Source organism: Chelonoidis abingdonii, chromosome 1, assembly GCF_003597395.2.
Source record: "Chelonoidis abingdonii isolate Lonesome George chromosome 1, CheloAbing_2.0, whole genome shotgun sequence".
NCBI lineage: Eukaryota > Metazoa > Chordata > Testudines > Testudinidae > Chelonoidis > Chelonoidis abingdonii.
Window position 1 is genome coordinate 132,541,278 of NC_133769.1, and position 15,338 is coordinate 132,556,615.

The window sequence follows — 15,338 nt, forward strand, 5'->3', positions numbered from 1 at the left end:
GCCACTCACTTCTCAGCTGTCAGGGCAGCTCTCATCTTGGTATTCCTGCGCTTCAGGGTAGGGGAAAGCAACTTACAGAGTTCCAGGAAAGTGGCCTTATGCATGAGAAAGTTTTGCAGCCACTGTGAATCATCCCATACCTGTAACACTATGCAGTCCCACTAGTCTGTGCTTGGTTGCCTGGCCCAGAATCAGCGTTCCACTGTATCAACCAGCCCCACTGCTGCCATGATGTCCGAATTGCCATAGTCCGTGCTTTCAGGAACGTCTGTGTCCATGTCCTCATCAAAATCCTCCTTGTGCTGGCGTCTCTCAGCCTGGTTCTGCATATACTCCAGGATAATGTGCAAGGTGTTTACAATGCTCACAACAGCAGCTGTGACAGTGAGCTGAGCGGGCTCCATGCCTGCCATGGTATGGCATCTGCAGGAGAGCAGAGTTGCAGTGGAAGCGGTGGATGATGACGGTTAGCAGTCTTACTGCACCGTCTGCTGACAGCAGCACCCAGGAGGACCAGAACAGATCCCCTGAGCTTGTCCCTGGGGCGCAGGAGAGCAGAGTTGCAATAGAAACGGTGGATGATGACGGTTAGCACCATGCACATTTCAGACAACATGGAGAAATTTGCTATTGAGAGTGAGCTTATTTAGCACAGACCTTCTACCTTCTAGGCCCCATACGCACCCTCAGCTTGCCTATAATTGCTCTGCTCCTGCCAACCCACCTCAGTGCACCTCATACTCATAAGGACACAATTTTCCCCTTAGACTTGTGTTCAGCTAAGCTAATTTGTATAGTTAACCCCTGCTCCCCACAAGCATTCCTTTTCACAGAACCATTAGAAAAGATAGGAAACCTAAGGATAACGTACCAAACCTCCCAAATGAGGTACAATTAGAGGTGGCCAAGACTTGCAGTGGATTTGCTTTTGAATTTGGGATTTGATGTATCCAACAACTCAAAGTAAAACCATCAACTATCCTTGGTTTCCCATTAAAATCATGTGAAATCACGATGCATAGCCATAAATCTGGTTAGCATTGCTCACTATTAAGTCTTAGCAAATCTCTCTCAATGACTGATATTAAATTTCTAGGGAAACCCCAATTTGCACAACTTTGAGTTTCATAACACAAGTTTTGCATTCATCAGTTGTTTCTCCAATGTGTTGTACATTACTTACAGTTTTTGCATGTGTGAAATTACCACAACACAACTGATTGCAAAACACATTCAAAACTCTGCAAAAGAACCAAGCCTACCAGACAAATGGTAAATCTATGTGGTGAACATGGATGGACTGGTTCACCTGCATTCCTAGCTCCAGCAAGCTTCTGGCTAAACTCATGCCTTTCCTTTAAGAATTCAATATTGAACTTAGTGTCCTTGTGGTATTACTGGTTTCCTCCCAGCAGTAACAATTCAACAGTTCAGCAGAGCAGAAAGCAGTCTAATCACCATGTTTGATCTCTCCAATTGTTCTGCAAACTAATTTACAGGCTGAACAAACGAGGTCATCAATGAATAACCAAAAAACAATAACCACCCCTCTACCAACATGCATCTTTGCACACACAGGGTTCACTGCTAGTTTCAGCTGTTTCAAAGCACCGGCGACTCAGCATCCAGTGTTTTTAGTGCAGTGTTGTGTCCGGTTGTCTATATTAGCACCTTTGACCTAATTCATGAAACACAGCAGGCCCTAATTTAAGTGGTTGAGAAAGGGAGAGTGAAGGTTGAGTTGGTGGAAATTTTTTCAACAGAGCAGTTTTCATGCAGGAAACATTTAATGGGAATGTATCAATTTAGTGAAAAAGTATTTGAAAATTTCATTTTGACAATGTTGAAGCGCTTCATTTCAATTTCAATATGGTTGGTTCAATAGTTCCAGTACTTATATATAAATATGGAAACGACCCTTTTGAAGGGCTACATATCAAAAAGATCATTTCTATATTTCCCAAACTATTTTTCCCCAGAAATTTTGTTTTGTTAGAAAGTTTGAAATTTGGACTTTCTGCTCCAAATCGGGATGAAAGGGAAATTTCGGAATGTCAGGATTCCTCGGCGGAAGGGAACTTCTGAGTGTCCCCCGGGATGTGGTTAAGAGCATGGGACTCAGTTTGCATGTTACCGTGTTGGGTGTGCATGGGGGAATCTGGAGAGCCACCCTGAGGTTTCTTTAAATTGGGCTGGGAAGCAGCAGAACAAAAGGACAAGCCGATCCGTGCTTCCCACCACTCTTCTGCTCCTCGCGGTGTCTTGCCCAAACTCTTGAGGGTGGTGTTTTGCTTTTTATTGCTCTCTTTCTCTCTGTCTGCGAAGCGGATGCTGCTTTCCACTCTGCTCTCTCCACCCCGTAGCCCAAATCCTGGCGGAGCGCCAAGTGCAGGCGCAGCGCGTTGTACATCTCAACTGCTCCCCTCTGCTGACTGCACCTTCCAGAGCGCGCAGCAGCAGGGGGAGAGGGGAGGGTGCTGTCATCGCAACCCCCGCCAAATAAATCCAAGGGGGGGGGGAAATGGCAGCAAGATGCAATATCTGCCATAGCACAGGCGGCGTGTGACCGCCATGCGGGCGGCTTCGGCGGACTGACTGGCGCTCTGTTCCTGCTGCCTCCCACCCGCAGCCCCTCTTCTCTGCACGTACAGAGCGGCCCCCGGCTTGCGAGCGCACGCGGTGAGTGGAGCGAGGGGGCGGGCGCCTCTGCTCGTGTCTGTAGCGGGCATGTTCCCGCAGAGCCTCCCTGCGCGGCTGGGTGGGGGGCCAGGCTCCGCGTGGCCGCGAACGGCGGGGGAGCTGAGCTGAGCTGAGCTGAGCTCCTCTCCCCTCCGCCCGGGCATTGCTCGGAGAAAGTCCAGGCAAGTGGGATCCACAGAGAGGGGACCCCCGCACCACCACAGCTTCGGCCAAAGGCATCAGGAGCCAGGCAGAGGGGGGCGATGCTTGGAAGGGGATCGCTCTGCATTGATAGGCGCTGCTGGTAGGTTGTTGTTTTGTCCTGTATGTGACTTGTAGCTATTCAGAGGGGTGAAGTGGAGGGTAGGGAGTTTAAATAGGAATTGCCTGAATGGCCCGCAGCGGGGTGAGTGATGCCAATTTAGGGCTATTAAAAGCAAACGCCGCTGCATAACTTATTGTAGCTTCATCCCTGCACATGCAGGTCTCATCAACAACATGCACCTTTGGGTGACAACGGTGTCCAGCCCCACCCTAAGCCCAGCAGCCATAGTGGTCCTGTGATTTCTGTCGGTAGGGCTATCCTGAGTTACTGTACGTTTCTGACTGGTAACAGGTTCACATGAGGATATAGACACGAGGCACTAGGCTAGGGGAACTTTGATAAAATGAAATAAAACGATCTGGTTTGAACAAGGAAATGTTTTGGTGCGGTCAACAATGGTCTCTAGGGAGATATGTTTGATTTTCCAAACCCCGGAGACCCACTGAAGGCAAATACATAAATTGCACCTGTATGTATCCCTTCTCAAGGGATGACTTGTTAAATACTTGGAAATCACCTAATTGTAGCACAGTTGGCAGGACTTTAGACAACGGTCTGTTGTTCAGTGAGATAGACTTGGGTATTGGGAAAAAGTAGTTTTGATCTTTTTTTTTTTTTTTTTCTGAATCATGTATTTCTCCAGAAAATCAGAAAAACAAAACATCTTTTTTTTCCCAAGTGGAAACTACATTTTAGCTGAAGTGTAGTGGGAATTCCTAGTCTATTCCAAGCTATGCTTAGAAACTAATACATAGTCTAGTGATTTAATGATGGTGGTGGTATCTCTAATGTGTTTATTGACAATGTTTAAGTTTTTGAAATAAACTATGCAATAGAAAATAAAGCAATACCATTGTGAAACCCTTATAACTTAGCCATTTAATATACATTTTAATCTATTTTATCATTCTCATTTTGGTGGCTTTTTAATAGTAAGTATACCAAGTAAGGAGTTTTAAATTAGAGAGATTTACAAAACCTTTATACATTAACTAACATTGTCTTAGAGATATTTGGCAAGATTTCTCGTTAATATTTCTGTGCATTCTATTATGTACAGTAAAACGTAGTTTTAGTTGTTGCTTACCCAATACGTTTCTATCAGTGCTAGGTTGATATTTAGCCCTCATATTTGCTTGCCAACATAATGTTTTAACATATCATATGAATATAGAATTAATGTATTTGCTGTCACCTTTCGCATCAGAGATACATATCTAAAATGTAACTGAGGCTGATACACAAAAACATAGTAGTTTTGTCCCGATAACATTCTTCTTCTAACTGGATTTGACTATAAAATTATCTTCAGTGGGTCAACTCCTGTAATCTTTATCCACATGAGTGAGATCTATATGCATGAGCAGGAATTCACAGGATGGGGTTGTATAGTTCCATTTTTGTGTGTGCAGTTATTGATAATTTTGACAAGTTATAACAAATCTGATAATTTTATGAAGGTTGAGTTGTTTAATACTCTTCAAGACCACATTAATTTGGTAAATGTCTGTGTTTTAATATCGTGAAATCACCAATAGCAGATAGCCTTGGAAAGGGCAAAAAATGCATCAAGGAAATGATTTAGCCTTTATAGTGTTCATAATTTCCAGCCAGCATGCTTTTAAGCATTTCATTTTAAATTACAGGAAACAATCAGTGATTGCATTTACTGACACAATGTTTAATAATCAAAAGATACAACCTGTAACAGTCTAAAAGTAAAGTGTTGATGCTTAATTTAGGACCAATGGTGAGAGAGAAGATGAAAGGTAAGAAGCCTTTTATCCATTGGGGGAGAAAAGGGGGAAAGTCAGTTGATTGATTAGCCATTTTTCTTGAAATTGGAATTAAATGAGTAGTGCAATATAAAGCAGCTATCATAGTCAATAAGTGTGGCTTTTCAGGATATAGTGAGATTAATGTATTATTATAAAGGTGTGCTATAGCCACCGAGTTCATGGAAGGTCTGGTGAGAGTGCTCCTTTTTCATTACTCCATCTCTTAGGTAAAGAAAAGCATATCTGAAATTTAATTCCAGAACTAAATTGAACAATACACATTATTTTATAGTTTCCCATAGTAATCTATTAATATTTTACTTATTATGAAACATGGATTGATTGGGATGTCATGTTTGTGCCCCTCCCTGCTGAATAGATAACTTGATGCTTAGTCTTCCGTTCTCTCGTTAATAATCTAATTATAGGAAGAGACTGGAAAGAATATTGAATGAAAAGTTGTTCCCAGTGGACTTGCAGAGGAAGTCACTTTAAAGTAGAACAATATTTTAACAATTCTGGCCATAACTGCTTATCCACTGTCAGGGCCAGATTTTCAAAACAGCTCTGCTCCCATTTTAGCACCAAAATTAATGGCCAGATTTTCAAAAGAATTCCTCATGTTATGTTCCGAGCTCTCTCTTTTTTATTTTTAAATATGGCCGTAAGTGCCACAGTCCGAGCTCCTCAGTGTAGTACAGAATTTGGCTCCAATTTGTGGGTGTTTTGCTCTTGAAAAACTGCCCCTAAGCTTTTTTGAAAATCTGATCCCACAGTTATAATCAATTTCCCCCCTTTACTAATATGTATTCTGGAGGAGACTCTTTTTTTTTTAACAGGAGGTAGAATTGTAGGAGTAAAATATAGCAGCTGTAAAGAAAGCCAGTAAAAGTATTTTAATTTTTTATGTGGAAAGCCAGCAGATTTAATGTTCGATAGCTATACGATAAATGCTTATGAAAAAATATTAGAATTGTAAATAGAAAATGTAAGTAGCACTTAATCGCTGAACAAAAATAATAGGTAATGAGAAAAATAGTTTTTTCCTGCTTTAACTATACATTTGAGGGAATGTTGTAAAGGATAATAATTGGAAAAAAAAATAGATTGATCCAGATCCTGAAACAATTTAGACCAACAAAGGTTCTGGCCTACTTTGAGTTTTCTTCGCTTTAGAGCAGTGGTTTTCAACCTTTTTTCATTTGGGGACGCTAAAAAGTTTCAAATGGAGGTGCAGATCCCTTTGGAAATCTTAGACTTAGGGTATGTCCAGATTACCCACCATATCGGCGGGTAGCGGTCGATTTTTCGGGGATCGATATATCGCATCTCATCTAGACGCGATATATCGATCTACGAACGTGCTCCCGTCGACTCTGGAACTCCACCGGAGTGAGCGGCCGTAGCGGAGTCGACACAGGGAGCTGTGGACGTCGATCCTGCACGGTGAGGATGGGAGGTAAGTCAGAATAAGATACTTCGACTTCAGCCAGCTGAAGTTGCATATCTTACATTGACACCTCGCACCTCCCATTGTAGACCAGGGCATAGTCTGTGGACCTCCAGGGGTCTGCGGACCCCAAGTTGAAAACCACTGCTTTATTAACTAGGAAAACTGATGCTCTAAACTAGCAAAACAAAAAAAGGTGTGGCACCTCTGAAGAACAAAACTGAGTATTTTCACTACATAATGGGAAAGCTTTAGAAATTATGGAACAGATTCTGATCTCACTTATCCCTCTGTAAATCACAGTGAGGTCTACTGTGAAATTACTCTACATTTATACTGAGGTAAGTGAGTTCAGAACCCAGCCCTTCCTATGGAGAACTAGCATAGTTACATTAGAAGTAAAGCCACTGGGTCCTATTTTGATCTCACTGAAACCAGTTTTAAACTGATTTAATACCATTATTATCTTCAGGCCAGTTTCTTCTGGTTTACACCCATGTAAGTAAGATCAGGAATTGTTTAAAAACTTCTGGTCACAATGACTTAATCAATTGTACTCTCTTTATTTTTAAGGTTGCATTAATGTTTGCTGAATGATGAGAAATGGTAGTTATCTGCCTACATCTGTGATCCAGTAATTAATCAGAACTCACTGACACTATGCACAACGAACAGAAATGAAAATTGCTTATTGCATGTCTGGAAGTGTGTCCTCTGTGTGGTGTTAGCTTTTTCTATAACTTGTTTGTGGCATGAAGATTAATTAGGTAATTCTCTTTGAAGATGAAAAATGTAATATTAGGATAACTATAATTCAGAATTGTTATTAGTTTTTATTAAGGGAAACTGGTTGTGTATTCACTAGTTTGAAGATCATAATTTAACATTCAGGCTACAGATGATTGTTAAAGGATGTTTAAATTTTGTATTGAAGTGTGTGCAGAATGGCTGGCTGATGTCCTCCACAGAGTCAGACCATTAATAAGGACCAGCTTGTTTCTAAACAATTTGGTGCTTTTGGAATTTGTGTGTATGGCATGGGGGTAGAATGGAGTTGAAAGGGGGAATTGTGGTGTAAGGTAAGGTTCTATCATTGTTCCTTTAAACCACTGTGCAAATATATTTGCATTTTGAGTTTCCAGGCAAGCCAAAATGTAGGACTAGTATTGAATGCTAAATGAAATCTGACAGCTAAATCAGAGCATGCCACATAATGATCTTGGGATTTCCTTACTTGAATAATGTTTCTGAAAATTTTTGCTTGGAATGAATATAGTCCTGTTTAAAAGCTAGTTTAAAACAATAGCAGGTGGAAAAAATGAGGCTGGAATTTTATTCTGTTTAAAATCTTTCTCCACTTTAGAGGTGTTTATACCTTTGTTACCTTTCCTGTCTGAAAAATGGGGGTAATGATACTAACCTCTGTAGCAAAGCCCTTTGAAATCTACTGATGAAAAGCAGCATATATGTGCTGGTTTGTTTGTTTGATTTATTTATTTCCTTGTGATTGCTGGAAGATTCGCACAGGTTGTAGAAATGAAGACCCATCTTTGCTCATCAGCCAGTCATATAGTGCAGACAGCCACAATGCACTCCTTTGTGTTAATCAGGCTGAAACTCAATCTGCCTGAGAGACTGAAGGATGATTTGAAGCTTATTTTGATTAGTGAGAGATACATCACTACATAAAAGTTCTTACTCCGTATGCGTGCACAAATGAAACAGCAAATTATTATGGGAAACTTGATGGTGCATCTCCTAGATAAGAATAATGTTTCTTTGCAGTCTTGCCACCATCATGCAAAAAACAAGATGGTGATACTGAAAAGGGTCCGTTTTGCTCTTTTGTGCTCAGAACTTCAGTCTGCGGATATTTCCATTGAGAAACAACATAGAGAGACCTGAAGTGAACTTAAGGGTAGAAATAAAGGCAAAAAATAGCATTTGAGGAAAATTATCAAACATACTTAATGTGAGGGAATACCTTGGGAAATAATAGTACTGAAAGAATCCTGAGGGTTATAACAGAGAACAAATTAGACCTGAGTTTGCAATACAGTACGGTGGCAAAACAGGCCAATGCAATTTTCCATCACATCATTATTATGAATCAGAGGGACAACAGGCTCTACGGGTTTTGAGTGGATGCATTTGTGATTCCATGTTAAATTCAGAGCACCTGAAGATACTAGCAAATTGAAGGCATTTGAAAAAAGGTCAATAACACTGATTAGGGGACTGAAGGGACAGATTTATGAGGAAAGATTAAAAAATGAGTCTGTATAGATTGACTAAGGTGATTGAGCGGAGGGAGGGACTTTACAGTTTTGGATATAGATGCTAAATAATTTCTCTCTATTTTTAGTATTGTATGAAGGGATATAATTAAGATTAATGGGCTAAAAAAGAAAATTTAACTTGAATGTCAGAAAAGCTTCCAGACATGGTAATTATTCAGCTGTGGAATAGTCTTCTGAGGGAAGTGGTGGTAACATCATTGCTTGGGATATTTAAAAGTAAACTGCATAGAACTCTGGAAAATATAGTGTAGGTAATAAGAGAATCCAATTTAATGACACTCCTGGCTAGGTCATCTTTGGGGACTAAGCTGGAGTCTCTGTATCTAAAAGTATAAGCCTCTACTGCTTGAGCTAAATGCCCAGATTCACTAGCTTAGAGGGAGAGGTAAACTCAAACATCAATAGGTGGCCTAATGAGAGACACGGTGTCATGATGTGTCAGTGTGGGCAACACTTGCAGAAGGAAGGAGATACAGAAAATATCTAACTCCTAAGGTCCTGTGTCTCAACAAATGTGTGTTTGCTTATATAGCTAGCAGTTGAAATGGGTGTCATTAGGCCATATAACAAATATTGCCTCATCATGTGTCTCCATTTGGTTTTCATTGGTGGGTGGAGGAAAGGGGAAAAGAAGATGCTATATAATGAGTGGTTATTGCGGGTCAGGATTGAGATACATAATGATTCTGTTATATCCTTTGTCCCAGGTAGAATTCTATCACCTGAAGAAAATCTAGAAAGTCACTGTTTCTTGTCCATCTTACTCCTTCAGGTTCCAGCCAGTAATGGCAAAAGGAGTTGAGTGATACTGTTGGGTGATACCTTTTCCCTTGTTGATTCCTTTATAAATTAATCTTTGTACACTTGCTGAAACTTGAGAGGCAACCCTGATAGATTCAGACATTCCAAGGCCAGAAGGGCCCACTATGATCATCTAGTTTGATTTCCTGTATAACACAGGCCATGGAGCTTTTCCAAAATAATTCCTGGAGCAGATATATTGGAAAAACATCCAATCTTGATTTAAAAATTGTCAGTGACAGAGCATCTCCTCCATGAGCTTTGCAATTGTTCCAGTGGTTCATTACTTTCACCGTTAAAAATGTACACTGTATTTCCCATCTGAATTTCAACCTCCAGCCATTGGATCGTGTTATACTTTCTATGTTAGATCAAAGAGGCCATTATTAAGTATTTGTTCCCCGTATAGATAGACTATTTTAACTCCTCTCCAGTTTTACAGAACCAGATGTTTCAAAATGTTAGTTAAGAATCCAAAGGTTGGATCTAGTCTTTTTGAGCTTTGTCTATATGGATCAAAATTGGCTTTACATTATGCTTCTGAAATAAATTCTCTAATTTATATAATCCCACTCTGAGTCAGTTTTCCACTGCACAACTTGTCCTTTTTATTATTATCAAATAATTACCCTGGGTAGACATGCTCTTAAGTGTTTGTTTGTATTTGACTTTGTTTTATATTAGATTTTGCTGTATCTCTTTTTTGCATGTCTTACTGTGGGATTTGTTGATTCTGCTCCAGGGTAATTTTATGGCCACTAATGTTGTGTATAGCTGTGCATGCAAGATAACAAGCTAGGGGTAATTGGAGTGTATTATTTCAAAGTGTAAAATGATTGTCATGCAGTCAGGAAGAAAATTTTCCATTCTGTGTACAGCATCGCACAACTTGTTGGATGCATTGTGGGTTTCTTTAAATTTCTTTGAAGCCTCAGGACTGGCCCCGGCCAGAGATAGGATACCAGACTATATAGCAAATGGTATATTCTTGTATCTTATGCTATTTTAGAGGCAATTTTTTTGGCATTGGTAATATGCTGTTATCTGTCTTGCCCACTGTCTACTTTTATTGAGTCAAGTGGATTCAGCTTCCTTTCTTGGGAGTAGTCAACAGCAGCCTTTGGGAGACGTGGAATTGATATCACCGTGGTATGACTTACTCTTCCTCATATGTTGAAGTTAAGTGGCTCCCATTTTGCTAGGTCTTGTGAAGATTTGTGAAGAACTCATGAGTTCTAATCCCATCTCTCTAATGGATTTACTATGGGACATGAGATTCTGATACCCTTACTCACGTTGGGATATCTTGGACTTCAGTGCAGTCAACTGAGAAGTAATATACTATTCAGTATGAGTAAGAATATCAGAATCTGGCCCTTAAGATATCTGAATCTGGCCCTCCAGGTGGTCCAATAAAAGATATTATGTCACTCACCTTGTCTCTTTTATATCCCAGGGCCGGCATGGATAGAACACTGCATGCAATTTTCGTAGCCAACAGGAGTGCTTTAGGTTTAATCAGTGAATATTTGCACAGCACTTTAATTATATAAGTGGAAAGTATCAGATACTAATGCAAACAGAATGTTACAAAAGGGACAGGGGAAGAAGTAATTATGGCATGGAAAGAGACAAACACTTAGCTCTTTACATTATTAAACAGACAATGCATGTAGAGTGGATTCCTTCTTTGCTGATTATTTATTCTGGATCTCAGGGCTCTTAGCTGAGGAAGACATATACTGGTCTTTAGGAATGGAAGGGGAAATCATCCAATTTAGAGAGAGGTCATATTATAACATCTGAATAAATTGCACACCAATTCTGCTCTTTTACAAAAACAGATCTCATTTCCCATGAACATTTGAAATTCTAAAGAGTCTAAGCGGACAGGGTATACCTTTCATCTGTCTGCTTAGGTTATGATGAGATGCTTATTCTCACACACATTTTCGTAACTCTCTCATCCTAGTGACTGGCTGGGGAATGCTTAGGCGTAAGTATTCCCCTACTGTGGTCTAGCTTGATTGTTTTGAGTTGTTTTTTTAATAGTTTATCTAGTTAAAGGAGATCAAATTTTACAGTGATAAGATGAAAATCACTAGTATGCACACTGATCTCCCTTTGCTGCATATTCTTGTGAGGGATTTGGAAGGTTCTACGGCCTGAGTTATGCAGAAGGTCTGACTAGATGATCGTAATAGCCTTAAAATATATGAATCTATGAAATCATAAACAATTATATAGGTCTACTAACTTTACTGATGATTGCCTTGTTGAGCCTGAACTGCAAGGTGTATGGAGCATTCTGTATCCAGTCACTGGAGGCTACTGTCTGGATTATGATTTCCTTATTCAGAGTCACAGTTTCAGGTGTAGAAACAGATGCTTGAGCCGAAGCCCTCTTCTCATCACTCCACACTTGTTTATTTTTCAGTTTTGCATTACAGATATGCTTTTATTATAGAGAGAGAATATGATTCCATTGAGATTTGTTTTCATCAGTAGTATTAGCATGTCCTTTTAAAAGGACAATAGAAGAACCCTGTAAGTATTTTGCATGTGCATGCTCTTGACCAAATTCTGTGCTGCTTAGAACCCTATACAGGCCTATTGACTTGAGTGGAATTTTATAAAATCTAAATTAGTGCAGAACATGCTTTGTGGCTAGAGGATGCCTATGCTGTGCTGGTGCACTTGGTGGAAAGAATGAGGAGGAGGTCTGCTACTCTCCTGATTCATTCACTAGCAACTCCAGAGGGACATTTCTGGGCCCCAGCCAGCTAGTGTGGGTGCCGCCATCACCAGTATATGCTAAATGGGGCACACACTGCTCCTTTCCATAACAGTGGTGAAATGCACCCCATTGCACGTCTGGTATATTCTGCCCAGTCTTTCAGGATCCCCAGAGTAGTGGACACATCTAGTAGAGATCCTGCTGTACCTCATTGCACTTACCAGAGAAGGATTTGGCCCATAGGATGCCAAAAGGAAATGACACATCTTTTAAATCTGGTAAGCTGAGACGGGTTAATACTCGTTTTCACTGCTGAGCAGTGCACAGACAGAAGGGGGCTGCTTGATCTAGTGTGCTAATACAGCCTTCCATCCTGGATTTTCTATGCAAATTCACACTTAGATAGCAAGGAGCTATGAGCTAATATGGTCTTAGTTTAGGTTTTTTTGTTGGGGGGGCATTTGTCCATATAAAACCACTATATTGCTGGCAGCCAGTGTTCCACGAAAAAATCCTGCATTGGAACTATAGGGGTGTCATGCGTTGGGAGAATCAAGGGTCACTTGTAGAGTTTAGTATGTGCAGGGTGTATCTTCGGTATGTATGTGTATTTTTAGGCAGTGTGGCTTAGTGGGTTGAGACTCAAGAGACCTCAGTTCTATTCTGGTTCTGACACTGGCTTTCTGAGTGACGTTGGTCAAGTCACCTCACCTCTCTGTGCCTCAGTTGTTCCATTTGTGAAATGGGGATAATGATACTGACCTCCTGTATAAACATCTTTAAAATCTACTGATGACAAGCACCATATAAGAGCTAGCTATTGTATGTGGGATACTGGCACAACACCTGTTTGTGCTGCCACTAGCTCTAACTATTGTTACCTTGTTCCTGGACACCAAAGTCACATGCCCACATGTAAGTAAATGACTCACAGACGTTAAGGTCAGGAGGGACCATCATGATCATCTAGTCTGACACACCTTTAGTTTAGGCTTGATGTTTAACTACATCATATCTGCCAAGCTGTATTTTGTAAATTCTCCTGTCTGCCTCTGTGAATAGGGCAGTAACACAGTGAATGTTGTTAACCTGGCAGAGTGAAGAACAGGAAATACAATGGAATTAGTGTATTTTGGAGAAAATGATGACATGTCAGGAGGTACAGTATGCTGTTCTGAAAGCTAGGTGAAAGCATAATGTGACTGGGCAATTGTCATGCTTTAAAAAGTCTGGGACAACTTTTTAAGAAAGAGATAATTGCTTGGTTGAGCTTTAACAAGCAGCCCTGTGTTTTGTTGACTGTGTAACAAAGCCCATATTTTTCTTCTTGGAAAATATAGTAAAAAGCCTTAGGCATAGTAGTGACACAGGTTCCTCGGAGAGACTTCAGAACAGCAGTCAGTTTAATTTTTCATTTATTTCTCTTGCTTATTAACAAGAATCCATTTATAGTCCTGAGGGTGTTGGTGTGCAGCCTCTCTGAATTGTTGATTTGGCTCTGCATTGCTAATAATGCTGGAGATGCGTGTAGTCTAATTCCGAAGCTGCTAAGAAAAATTTTAATGGGCTGGGAGACACAAGTGCTGTGTTGTATGGGTGCTGAGAAAGCACTGGAGTTGGGGTAATCTGAATATATGCTGTGCTGTATTAGATTCTCACTCTGTAGAGTACTATCTTTTGTGTTTAGAATATCTATGTGCATTATTCAATTTTATATTGTTTTGTACAGGGACCTTAAGCAGAACTGTGTGCCCCTTGTTTCTGGTTGCTTATGTTGGAAATTCTACACCAGGAGTTTTCAAACTGGGGGTTGGGACCCCTCAGGCGGTTGCGAGGTTATTACATGGGGCGGGGGTCGCGAGCTGTCACTCTCCACTCCAAACCCTGCTTTGCCTCCAGTATTTATAATGATGTTAAGTATATAAACAAGTGTTTTTTTTAATGGATAAGGGGGAGTCGCACTCAGAGCTTGCTGTGTGAAAGGGGGTCACCAGTACAAAAGTCTGAGAACCCGTGTTCTACTACCTGGTGCTGGTGTTGGTGCCACAAGCACTGGTTGCTGCTGATGATCTGTGTTTTATTTCCTGGTAATCCACTTCTTTCCATTCCAGCATTGTAGATGACTTTAGTAAGGTTTTGTCCTCTTTGGCTATACTTATCTGTTGTCAATTTTATGGAGGTGCGATGGCGTAGCAATATAAATGATAACACCATGTGAATTAGGATGCCAGGTCAGCCTTGTGTGTTTTGTTAGGGATTGTCTTCAATAGACTTTCATGCTTCAAATTATTAAACAAGTTTGTAAAGGCTAGTCTGGACACTGCCCACCTGTTTGATCCAGTTTTGTTCTTTATCCTATGCTGATCCCTGGGGTTAAAAATTATTATTTGTAGCCTTGAGGAAACGTGGATAGTGTCCACACTAGTATTTACAAACATGTGACCTAGAGCTGGTTGGGAACCTGATTTTTCATTTCACAGGTAATTCTGTGACTCAAAAAAATTTCCATTCTGAAACGAGGGGGGAGGGAAATTAAAATTTCCTGCAAAAAGCTTTTCTGAAATCAATTAGCTTTTGGTCAGTTAATACAATTTCATTCCAATTTCAACTATTTTAAACTTACAAACAAAAAAAAATATGCAAACCAATGAATTTCATTTTGAAAAGTTGTTTTGAAAAAAAAATAAAACCATTCCATTTTGACATTATGGAAATCCTTTGTTCAGAAAAAAAACAAAACAATCTTTTGTCAAAATTGAGACGTCTTCAGATGTTTTGGCTTAGATTAAAACAGCACTTTTTGTCAAAACTGTTTTAATAAATTTTCTGACCAGCTCCAGTAATAACTACACTGAGTTAATTGGCAGTCAGTTAATACAGGGTACAAAAGTATAGTGAAGATGAAAAGAGATACAAAGTGAGTGAGGTAATATATTTTATTGGACCAACTTCTGTTGGTGGAAGTTACAAGCTTTTGAGCTACAGACCTCTTGTTCAGTGAAGACAAGTCTTAAGTCCCTGGCAGTTGGGGCAATGACCCCAGGCTCTGGGAAGGAAAGGTACAACATCCATTGCATTTTATGACCTCCTAGAAACCAGCTTGGATTGCTAGCTTTACATATTGATCTCATTAAGATACCTGTGATCATGTTAGTATCTTAGAAGACGGTCAGGAAGAGACAGAGGATTCTAATTTGTTCAATGTACGCTTAGCTCCTATTTAGATTATAGCTCTGTAAGGTAGAGTCTGTCGTTAATCTATTTTTGT

At 40.2% G+C, this 15,338-nt stretch overlaps 1 protein-coding gene across 3 annotated transcripts in view; it reads left to right on the forward strand.

Annotated features, from left to right (window-relative positions):
- Positions 1-2,295: 2,295 nt before the first annotated feature.
- Positions 2,296-15,338, forward strand: part of PRR5 (proline rich 5) — a 147,243-nt gene continuing 134,200 nt past the window's right edge. For 2 of the 3 annotated variants that reach the window (XM_032804774.2, XM_032804776.2), the window contains exon 1: positions 2,296-2,679. The gene's annotated coding sequence lies outside the window, so the exon portion shown is untranslated. Of the gene's footprint in view, positions 2,680-2,799; positions 2,984-15,338 lie in introns of those variants that run through there. The other variant, XM_032804775.2, reaches the window with a different exon arrangement.